This window comes from Cherax quadricarinatus, chromosome 2 (genome assembly GCF_038502225.1).
Source record: "Cherax quadricarinatus isolate ZL_2023a chromosome 2, ASM3850222v1, whole genome shotgun sequence".
Classification (NCBI taxonomy): domain Eukaryota; kingdom Metazoa; phylum Arthropoda; class Malacostraca; order Decapoda; family Parastacidae; genus Cherax; species Cherax quadricarinatus.
Genome location: NC_091293.1, coordinates 17,412,712 through 17,426,381, shown reverse-complemented (window position 1 = coordinate 17,426,381; position 13,670 = coordinate 17,412,712).

Below are 13,670 nucleotides of genomic sequence, written 5' to 3'. Positions count from 1 at the left end.
AAATATATACATCAACATGCAGATACAACCACTACAACTACATCAACATGCAGATACAACCACTACAACTACATCAACATGCAGATACAACCACTACAACTACATCAACATGCAGATACAACCACTACAACTACATCAACATGCAGATACAACCACTACAACTACATCCACATGCAGATACAACCACTACAACTACATCAACATGCAGATACAACCACTACAACTACATCCACATGCAGATACAACCACTACAACTACATCAACATGCAGATACAACCACTACAACTACATCAACATGCAGATACAACCACTACAACTACATCAACATGCAGTTACAACCACTACAACTACATCAACATGCAGATACAACCACAACAACTACATCAACATGCAGATACAACCACTACAACTACATCAACATGCAGATACAACCACTACAACTACATCCACATGCAGATACAACCACTACAACTACATCAGCATGCAGATACAACCACTACAACTACATCAACATGCAGATACAACCACTACAACTACATCAACATGCAGATACAACCACTACAACTACATCAACATGCAGATACAACCACTACAACTACATCAACATGCAGATACAACCACTACAACTACATCCACATGCAGATACAACCACTACAACTACATCAGCATGCAGATACAACCACTACAACTACATCAACATGCAGATACAACCACTACAACTACATCAACATGCAGATACAACCACTACAACTACATCAACATGCAGATACAACCACTACAACTACATCAACATGCAGATACAACCACTACAACTACATCCACATGCAGATACAACCACTACAACTACATCAGCATGCAGATACAACCACTACAACTACATCAACATGCAGATACAACCACTACAACTACATCAACATGCAGATACAACCACTACAACTACATCAACATGCAGATACAACCACTACAACTACATCAGGTTACAGATGCAACAACTTGTCTGGTTTGTGTTTAAAGTCACAGTAATTAAATTTTCTTGCATGTTCATTGAGTGTTGCAGTAAGTGTTGCCACTTTGTTTAACTCCTCTTGGTCTCCAGTGGTCTCCTCTTTCTCTCCAGTAGTCTCCTCATGGTCTCCTGTGGTCTCTTCTTGGTCTCCAGTGGTCTCCTCTTTCTATCCAGTGGTCTCCTCATGGTCTCCTGTGGGCTTGGTCTCCAGTGGTCTACTCTTGGTCTCCAGTGGTCTCCTCTTGGTCTCCAGTGGTCTACTCTTGGTCTCCAGTGGTCTACTCTTGGTCTCCAGTGGTCTACTCTTGGTCTCCAGTGGTCTACTCTTGGTCTCCAGTGGTATCCTCTTGATCTCCAGTAGTCTCCTTTTAGTCTCCAGTGTTCTCTTCTTGGTCTCCAGTGGTCTCCTCTTATTTCCCATGTTCTCACGTTTACGGTGTCGTAGAAAGAGGCCTCTTGTATATTCTCTCTGTGTAGTCACAGACGTGAGTTACTCTCTGTGTAGTCACAGATGTAAGTTACTCTGTGTAATCACAGACGTGAGTTACTCTCTGTGTAGTCACAGACATGAATTACTCTCTGTGTAGTCACAGACGTGAGTTACTCTCTGTGTAGTCACAGACGTGAGTTACTCTCTGTGTAGTCACAGACGTGAGTTACTCTCTGTGTAGTCACAGACATGAATTACTCTCTGTGTAGTCACAGACGTGAGTTACTCTCTGTGTAGTCACAGACGTGAGTTACTCTCTGTGTAGTTACAGACGTGAGTTACTCTCTGTGTAGTCACAGACGTGAGTTACTCTCTGTGTAGTCACAGACGTGAGTTACTCTCTGCGTAGCCACAGACGTGAGTTACTCTCTGTGTAGTTACAGACCTGAGTTAATCTCAGCTGGAGAGAAAAATAAATGTATCGACTAACTTTGAGAAGTGAGGTACATAAACATCAGTTTTGGTTCTGGTTTAAGGAGGAACTTGGGAATATCTGCTGAGATGTGCAGGTAGGTGTTGCCAGCTGGGTGGTCGTGTCTCTCGCCCTCCGTGTTCTGACTCACGTCAAACACGGTGAATAATACAGCTACTGATGAGTAAATGAGACACGATACAGGTGGTGAATAAATCCAATGAGGTTGTCGAATACCAACACCGGCGCTATTTCAAGACACAAAGGTATAATATTAGCTGCACAACTGGTTGAGTTGCGACATAAAGAGAGAGAGAGAGAGAGATACTTTCTATCGCCAAGGCTTTTTAGTGGTCTCTCTTACTTACGTGTAGTGATGAGGCTGTGTACGTGAGTGTCCGCACGCTCTGCCTGCCCGCACGCTGTGTATGTGTGTGTGTGTGTGTACTCACCTGCCTGTGTTTACATGGGTTGATGCACAGCTTCTGTCCCAGATATCAGTGGGACAGTAACCCGCTCACGAGCAGGTGAACCCGGATTCGTATTCTGGTCTAGACGTATTGGCAGGTCCTCTCACACCTGCTGCCCGTCCTCACATAGCTGTAAATAGGTACCTGTTTCGCAAACAGAAATTTGCGAAACATTGCCAGAAAGAAACTAGCAAACGAGCTGGAAGAAAGCAGAACAGCACAGATAGGAACTAGTAAACCTATTATCCATTATTATGAAATGTGTCATGTTAAACATATCTCTGGAGGTTGTTACTGCTAGACTAAGGCTAGGTTATAGGTATCTCTTGGTCATACACTGGTGTGTGGACAGTGTCATGCACTGGTGTGTGGACAGTGTCATACACTGGTGTGTGGACAGTGTCATACACTGGTGTGTGGACAGTGTCATGCACTGGTGTGTGGACAAAGACTGGGTCATACACTGGTGTGTGGACAAAGACAGGATCATACACTGGTGTGTGGACAAAGACAGAGTCATACACTGGTGTGTGGACAGTGTCATGCACTGGTGTGTGGACAAAGACTGGGTCATACACTGGTGTGTGGACAAAGACAGAGTCATACACTGGTGTGTGGACAGTGTCATACACTGGTGTGTGGACAAAGACTGGGTCATACACTGGTGTGTGGACAAAGACAGGATCATACACTGGTGTGTGGACAGTGTCATACACTGGTGTGTGGACAAAGATTGGGTCATACACTGGTGTGTGGACAAAGACTGGGTCATACACTGGTGTGTGGACAGTGTCATGCACTGGTGTGTGGACAAAGACTGGGTCATACACTGGTGTGTGGACAAAGACAGGATCATACACTGGTGTGTGGACAAAGACAGAGTCATACACTGGTGTGTGGACAAAGACAGGATCATACACTGGTGTGTGGACAAAGACTGGGTCATACACTGGTGTGTGGACAAAGACTGGGTCATACACTGGTGTGTGGACAAAGACTGGGTCATACACTGGTGTGTGGACAAAGACAGGATCATACACTGGTGTGTGGACAAAGACTGGGTCATACACTGGTGTGTGGACAAAGACAGGATCATACACTGGTGTGTGGACAAAGACTGGGTCATACACTGGTGTGTGGACAAAGACTGGGTCATACACTGGTGTGTGGACAAAGACTGGGTCATACACTGGTGTGTGGACAAAGACTGGGTCATACACTGGTGTGTGGACAAAGACAGGATCATACACTGGTGTGTGGACAGTGTCATACACTGGTGTGTGGACAAAGACTGGGTCATACACTGGTGTGTGGACAGTGTCATACACTGGTGTGTGGACAAAGACTGGGTCATACACTGGTGTGTGGACAAAGACTGGGTCATACACTGGTGTGTGGACAGTGTCATGCACTGGTGTGTGGACAAAGACTGGGTCATACACTGGTGTGTGGACAAAGACTGGATCATACACTGGTGTGTGGACAAAGACTGGGTCATACACTGGTGTGTGGACAAAGACAGGATCATACACTGGTGTGTGGACAAAGACTGGGTCATACACTGGTGTGTGGACAAAGACTGGGTCATACACTGGTGTGTGGACAAAGACTGGGTCATACACTGGTGTGTGGACAGTGTCATACACTGGTGTGTGGACAGTGTCATGCACTGGTGTGTGGACAAAGACTGGGTCATACACTGGTGTGTGGACAAAGACAGGATCATACACTGGTGTGTGGACAAAGACTGGGTCATACACTGGTGTGTGGACAAAGACAGGATCATACACTGGTGTGTGGACAGTGTCATACACTGGTGTGTGGACAAAGACTGGGTCATACACTGGTGTGTGGACAAAGACTGGGTCATACACTGGTGTGTGGACAGTGTCATGCACTGGTGTGTGGACAAAGACTGGGTCATACACTGGTGTGTGGACAAAGACAGGATCATACACTGGTGTGTGGACAAAGACTGGGTCATACACTGGTGTGTGGACAAAGACAGGATCATACACTGGTGTGTGGACAAAGACTGGGTCATACACTGGTGTGTGGACAAAGACTGGGTCATACACTGGTGTGTGGACAAAGACTGGGTCATACACTGGTGTGTGGACAGTGTCATACACTGGTGTGTGGACAAAGACTGGGTCATACACTGGTGTGTGGACAAAGACTGGGTCATACACTGGTGTGTGGACAAAGACTGGGTCATACGCTGGTGTGTGGACAAAGACTGGGTCATACACTGGTGTGTGGACAAAGACTGGGTCATACACTGGTGTGTGGACAAAGACTGGGTCATACGCTGGTGTGTGGACAAAGACTGGGTCATACACTGGTGTGTGGACAGTGTCATGCACTGGTGTGTGGACAAAGACTGGGTCATACACTGGTGTGTGGACAAAGACTGGGTCATACACTGGTGTGTGGACAAAGACTGGGTCATACGCTGGTGTGTGGACAAAGACTGGGTCATACACTGGTGTGTGGACAAAGACAGGATCATACACTGGTGTGTGGACAGTGTCATGCACTGGTGTGTGGACAAAGACTGGGTCATACACTGGTGTGTGGACAAAGACTGGGTCATACACTGGTGTGTGGACAAAGACAGAGTCATGCACTGGTGTGTGGACAAAGACTGGGTCATACACTGGTGTGTGGACAAAGACAGGATCATACACTGGTGTGTGGACAAAGACTGGGTCATACACTGGTGTGTGGACAAAGACAGGATCATACACTGGTGTGTGGACAAAGACTGGGTCATACACTGGTGTGTGGACAAAGACTGGGTCATACACTGGTGTGTGGACAAAGACAGGATCATACACTGGTGTGTGGACAAAGACTGGGTCATACACTGGTGTGTGGACAAAGACTGGGTCATACACTGGTGTGTGGACAAAGACAGGATCATACACTGGTGTGTGGACAAAGACTGGGTCATACACTGGTGTGTGGACAAAGACAGGATCATACACTGGTGTGTGGACAAAGACTGGGTCATACACTGGTGTGTGGACAAAGACAGGATCATACACTGGTATGTGGACAAAGACTGGGTCATACACTGGTGTGTGGACAAAGACTGGGTCATACACTGGTGTGTGGACAAAGACAGGATCATACACTGGTGTGTGGACAAAGACTGGGTCATACACTGGTGTGTGGACAAAGACAGGATCATACACTGGTGTGTGGACAAAGACTGGGTCATACACTGGTGTGTGGACAAAGACTGGGTCATACACTGGTGTGTGGACAAAGACAGGATCATACACTGGTGTGTGGACAAAGACTGGGTCATACACTGGTGTGTGGACAAAGACTGGGTCATACACTGGTGTGTGGACAAAGACTGGGTCATACACTGGTGTGTGGACAAAGACTGGGTCATACACTGGTGTGTGGACAAAGACTGGGTCATACACTGGTGTGTGGACAAAGACTGGGTCATACACTGGTGTGTGGACAAAGACTGGGTCATACACTGGTGTGTGGACAAAGACTGGGTCATACACTGGTGTGTGGACAAAGACTGGGTCATACACTGGTGTGTGGACAAAGACTGGGTCATACGCTGGTGTGTGGACAAAGACTGGGTCATACACTGGTGTGTGGACAAAGACTGGGTCATACACTGGTGTGTGGACAAAGACTGGGTCATACACTGGTGTGTGGACAAAGACTGGGTCATACACTGGTGTGTGGACAAAGACTGGGTCATACACTGGTGTGTGGACAAAGACAGCCATACACTGGTGTGTGGACAAAGACTGGGTCATACACTGGTGTGTGGACAAAGACTGGGTCATACACTGGTGTCAAAGACTACACTGGTGTGTGGACAAAGACTGGGTCATACACTGGTGTGTGGACAAAGACTGGGTCATACACTGGTGTGTGGACAAAGACAGAGTCATACACTGGTGTGTGGACAAAGACAGAGTCATACACTGGTGTGTGGACAAAGACAGGATCATACACTGGTGTGTGGACAAAGACAGAATCGTACACTGGTGTGTGGACAAAGACAGAATCATACACTGGTGTGTGGACAAAGACAGAGTCATACACTGGTGTGTGGACAAAGACAGAATCGTACACTGGTGTGTGGACAAAGACAGAATCATACACTGGTGTGTGGACAAAGACTGGGTCATACACTGGTGTGTGGACAAAGACTGGGTCATAGACTAGTGTGTGGACAAAGACAGAGTCATACACTGGTGTGTGGACAAAGACTGGGTCATACACTGGTGTGTGGACAAAGACAGGATCATACACTGGTGTGTGGACAAAGACTGGGTCATACACTGGTGTGTGGACAAAGACAGGATCATACACTGGTGTGTGGACAAAGACTGGGTCATACACTGGTGTGTGGACAGTGTCATGCACTGGTGTGTGGACAAAGACTGGGTCATACACTAGTGTGTGGACAAAGACAGAGTCATACACTGGTGTGTGGACAAAGACTGGGTCATACACTGGTGTGTGGACAAAGACTGGGTCATACACTGGTGTGTAAACAAAGACTGGGTCATACAGTGGTGTGTGGACAAAGACAGCCATACACTGGTGTGTGGACAAAGACTGGGTCATACACTGGTGTGTGGAAAAAGACAGGATCATACACTGGTGTGTGGACAAAGACTGGGTCATACACTGGTGTGTGGACAAAGACAGGATCATACACTGGTGTGTGGACAAAGACTGGGTCATACACTAGTGTGTGGACAAAGACAGAGTCATACACTGGTGTGTGGACAAAGACTGGGTCATACACTGGTGTGTGGACAAAGACAGAGTCATACACTGGTGTGTGGACAAAGACTGGGTCATACGCTGGTGTTTAAACAAAGACTGGGTCATACACTGGTGTGTGGACAAAGACAGCCATACACTGGTGTGTGGACAAAGACTGGGTCATACACTGGTGTGTGGACAAAGACTGGGTCATACACTGGTGTGTGGACAAAGACAGGATCATACACTCGTGTGTGGACAAAGACTGGGTCATACACTGGTGTGTGGACAAAGACTGGGTCATACACTGGTGTGTGGACAAAGACTGGGTCATACACTGGTGTGTGGACAAAGACTGGGTCATACACTGGTGTGTGGACAAAGACTGGGTCATACACTGGTGTGTAGACAAAGACTGGGACATACACTGGTGTGTGGACAAAGACTGTGTCATACACTGGTGTGTGGACAAAGACTGGGTCATACACTGGTGTGTGGACAAAGACTGGGTCATACACTGGTGTGTGGACAAAGACTGGGTCATACACTGGTGTGTGGACAAAGACTGGGTCATACACCGGAACATTATATCTTAGAGTGTACCAACATACAACCTTTCAGAAACACCTCTATGACAAAATATTTCATTGTTGAAGATAAGATGTCTGAAATACTGAGGTTGTATCCACATTTTGCGTTAATTAAATGAAAGAACTGTCTGTATAAACTGCAACCCAGTTATGTCCAATGTTTATTTTTTAGTAGCGATAGGGTATATGTGTTTTTGAGATTGTATTCCATACTGGACTGTGTACAACACTATATAACGTAATTATAGAATGCGAAATGATTAATATTTCTTTCTAGCAATATGTAGTCTGACAAAGACCCGTTGTGACCTCTGTAATCCTGTTGTTTGTGCTACCGCTCACAGGGTAAGTTCTTGGTGCACAATAAACTAGTCGCTCAGGAGATATCTAAATTAACTAGGTGACTGTCGTAGGTAGCATCCTGGGGAAGAGGATCTTAGAATCCCAAAGAATGTAAGCCACACTGCTTGAACTTTATGTATTATCCTGGTATATTATCCCTCCAGATATATTACTCTGTCATCCGCTGTGAGAATTTTTCACATGTACACAATCAAAGGAGACGTTCCCCGCCTCTTATATAATCTATTCCAACATACAACCTTCACATTAAAATAAACTTTACCTGCCATCTGTGTGTCCTGGTTATCTCGAACAACCACTTCTACCCCATACTCCACAGTCTTCTGAGTATTTTACACGTTATGATCATATCCCTATAACAATCCCAGGGGTTGTTATGGACTGTATCTGAGGCAGTGTTGATGTCCTAAACTGAAGGAACGAAAGTCATCTTGACTTTCAAGTGTTTGAAATCAAGGGAAGGACACGACAGATTCCCAGGTGAATGTAAGGTATATGACGTTTCCCACCAAGTATTTATGTATATCAGTTATCTGATTTTACCTGGGAATGTGTTCTTCCTGGCTATGACTGCTGTTAATCCCGCCCCATGTATGTTGCACAGCCTGTTTCTCGTGTGAACTATCCTATGGTATAAACCTTGGTAATAGATACAGAAAAAGTTGGACTAGAAAGACACCTAAGTAAATACTAGGATATATTAGAAACGTTTCGGTCCTGGGACCTTAAGTACTTCTAATATAGAGGTTAAAAAGACATTATATATAGGTGTAGAGTCAGGTGTGAGTGTCCCACATTATGTACCACTCTGTGTGTGCTAATCAGTTAATTAATGGTACAAGTCGGACCGAAACGTCGTCATGAGCTCCTCTCTCCTAGGTGCGGGTCTTAAATTCGTCATGTGCGGGTTAATTGTGTATTTTTTCAGTCACGGTATTTTGCTATTGTATTCTTAATACAACATTAAGTGTCTTAAGCGGAGGTGAGAAGTGTTGAGCAAGGTTAGAGGGACAGATGCAGCACTCACTGGCACTGCTGCCTTCATACACTGGCACTGCTGCCTTCATACACTGGCACTGCTGCCTTCATACACTGGCACTGCTGCCTTCATACACTGGCACTGCTGCCTTCATACACTGGCACTGCTGCCTTCATACACTGGCACTGCTGCCTTCATACACTGGCACTGCTGCTATCATACACTGGCACTGCTGCCTTCATACACTGGCACTGCTGCCTTCATACACTGGCACTGCTGCTATCATACACTGGCACTGCTGCCTTCATACACTGGCACTGCTGCTATCATACACTGGCACTGCTGCCTTCATACACTGGCACTGCTGCCATCATACACTGGCACTGCTGCTATCATACACTGGCACTACTGCCATCATACACTGGCACTGCTGCCATCATACACTGGCACTGCTGCCATCATACACTGGCACTGCTGCTATCATACACTGTCATTGCTGCCATCATACACTGGCACTGCTGCTATCATACACTGTCATTGCTGCTATCATACACTGGCACTGCTGCCATCATACACTGACACTGCTGCTATCATACACTGTCATTGCTGCTATCATACACTGGCACTGCTGCTATCATACACTGTCATTGCTGCTATCATACACTGTCATTGCTGCTATCATACACTGTCATTGCTGCTATCATACACTGGCACTGCTGCTATCATACACTGTCATTGCTGCCATCATACACTGACATTGCTGCTATCATACACTGTCATTGCTGCTATCATACACTGTCATTGCTGCTATCATACACTGTCATTGCTGCTATCATACACTGGCACTGCTGCTATCATACACTGACACTGCTGCTATCATACACTGTCATTGCTGCTATCATACACTGGCACTGCTGCCATCATACACTGGCGCTGCTGCCATCATACACTGGCACTGCTGGCATCACACTGGCACTGTGCTATCATGCACTGGCACTGCTGCCATCATACACTGGCACTGCTGCCATCACACTGGCACTGATGCCATCACACTGGCACTGCTGCTATCATACACTGGCACTGCTGCTATCATACACTGGCACTGCTGCTATCATACACTGGCACTGCTGCCATCACACTGGCACTGCTGCTATCATACACTGGCACTGCTGCTATCATACACTGGCACTGCTGCTATCATACACTGGCACTGCTGCTATCATACACTGGCACTGCTGCCATCAAACACTTGCACTGCTGCCATCATACACTGGCACTGCTGCCTTCATACACTGGCACTGCTGCTATCATACACTGGCACTGCTGCTATCATACACTGGCATTGCTGCCATCATACACTGGCACTGCTGCTTTCATACACTGGCACTGCTGCCTTCATACACTGGCACTGCTGCTTTCATACACTGGCACTGCTGCTATCATACACTGGCACTGCTGCTATCATACACTGGCACTGCTGCCTTCATACACTGGCACTGCTGCTATCATACACTGGCACTGCTGCTATCATACACTGGCATTGTTGCCATCATACACTGGCACTGCTGCCTTCATACACTGGCACTGCTGCTTTCATACACTGGCACTGCTGCCTTCATACACTGGCACTGCTGCTATCATACACTGGCACTGCTGCTATCATACACTGGCACTGCTGCCATCAAACACTGGCACTGCTGCCATCATACACTGGCACTGCAGCCTTCATACACTGGTACTGCTGCTATCATACACTGGCACTGCTGCTATCATAGAGTGGTACTGCTGCCATCATACACTGGCACTGCTGATATCATGCACTGGCACTGCTGCCCTCATACACTGGCACTGCTGCCATCACACTGGCATTACTGCCATCACACTGGCACTGCTGCTATCACACACTTGCACTGCTGCCATCACACTGGCACTGCTGCTATCATACACTGGCACTGCTGCCATCAAACACTGGCACTGCTGCCATCATACACTGGCATTGCTGCCTTCATACACTGGCATTGCTGCCATCATACACTGGCACTGCTGCCATCAAACACTGGCACTGCTGCCATCATACACTGGCATTGCTGCCATCATGCACTGGCTCTGCTGCCATCATACACTGGCACTGCTGCTATCATACACTAGCACTGCTGCCATCAAACACTGGCACTGCTGCCATCATACACTGGCACTGCTGTCTTCATACACTGGCACTGCTGCTATCATACACTGGCACTGCTGCTATCATACACTGGCATTGCTGCCATCATACACTGGCACTGCTGCCTTCATACACTAGCACTGCTGCCTTCATACACTGGCACTGCTGCCTTCATACACTGGCACTGCTGGTATCATACACTGGCACTGCTGGTATAATACACTGGCACTGCTGCCATCACACTGGCACTGCTGCTATCATACACTGGCACTGCTGCCATCTAACACTGGCACTGCTGCCATCATACACTGGCACTGCTGCCTTCAGACACTGGCACTGCTGCCTTCATACACTGGCACTGCTGCTATCATACACTGGCACTGCTGCCATCAAACACTGGCACTGCTGCCATCATACACTGGCACTGCTGCCTTCATACACTGGCACTGCTGCTATCATACACTGGCACTGCTGCTATCATACACTGGCATTGCTGCCATCATACACTGGCACTGCTGTTATCAAACACTGGCACTGCTCCCATCATACACTGGCATTGCTGCCTTCATACACTGGCACTGCTGCCATCGTACACTGGCACTGCTGCCTTCATACACTCGCACTGCTGCTTTCATACACTGGCACTGGTGCTATCATACACTGGCCTGCTGCCATCATACACTGGCACTGCTGCCATCATACACTGTCACTGCTGCCTACATACACTGGCACTGCTGCTATCATACACTGGCACTGCTGCTATCATACACTGGCATTGCTGCCATCATACACTGTCACTGCTGCCTTCATACACTGGCACTGCTGCCTTCATGCACTGGAACTGCTGCCTTCATACACTGGCACTGTTGCCTTTATGCACTGGCACTGCTGCTATCATACACTGGCACTGCTGCCATCAAACACTGGCACCTCTGCTCTCATACACTGGCACTGCTGCTATCATACACTGGCCTGCTGCCATCATACACTGGCACTGCTGCCATCATACACTGGCACTGCTGCCTTCATACACTGGCACTGCTGCTATCATACACTGGCACTGCTGCTATCATACACTGGCATTGCTGCCATCATACACTGGCACTGCTGCCTTCATACACTGGCACTGCTGCCATCATACACTGGCATTGCTGCCTTCATACACTGGCATTGCTGCCATCATACACTGGCACTGCTGCCATCAAACACTGGCACTGCTGCCGTCATACACTGGCATTGCTGCCATCATGCACTGGCACTGCTGCCATCATACACTGGCACTGCTGCTATCATACAATGGCACTGCTGCCATCAAACACTGGCACTGCTGCCATCATACACTGGCACTGCTGCCTTCATACACTGGCACTGCTGCTATCATACACTGGCACTGCTGCTATCATACACTGGCACTGCTGCTATCATACACTGGCACTGCTGCCATCTAACACTGGCACTGCTGCCATCATACACTGGCACTGCTACCTTCAGACACTGGCACTGCTGCCTTCATACACTGGCACTGCTGGTATCATATACTGGCACTGCTGCCATCAAACACTGGCACTGCTGCCATCATACACTGGCATTGCTGCCTTCATACACTGGCACTGCTGCCATCGTACACTGGCACTGCTGCCTTCATACACTGGCACTGCTGCTTTCATACACTGGCACTGCTGCTATCATACACTGGCCTGCTGCCATCATACACTGGCACTGCTGCCATCATACACTGTCACTGCTGCCTTCATACACTGGCACTGCTGCTATCATACACTGGCACTGCTGCTATCATACACTGGCATTGCTGCCATCATACACTGTCACTGCTGCCTTCATACTCTGGCACTGCTGCCTTCATGCACTGGAACTGCTGCCTTCATACACTGGCACTGTTGCCTTTATGCACTGGCACTGCTGCTATCATACACTGGCACTGCTGCCATCAAACACTGGCACTGCTGCCATCATACACTGGCATTGCTGCCTTCATACACTGGCACTGCTGCCATCGTACACTGGCACTGCTGCCTTCATACACTGGCACGTCTGCTCTCATACACTGGCACTGCTGCTATCATACACTGGCCTGCTGCCATCATACACTGGCACTGCTGCCATCATACACTGGCACTGCTGCCTTCATACACTGGCACTGCTGCTTACACTGGCACTGCTGCTATCATACACTGGCATTGCTGCCATCATACACTGGCACTGCTGCCTTCATACACTGGCACTGCTGCCATCATACACTGGCATTGCTGCCTTCATACACTGGCATTGCTGCCATCATACACTGGCACTGCTGCCACCAAACACTGGCACTGCTGCCGTCATACACTGGCATTGCTGCCATCATGCACTGGCACTGCTGCCATCATACACTGGCACTGCTGCTATCATACACTGGCACTGCTGCCATCAAACACTGG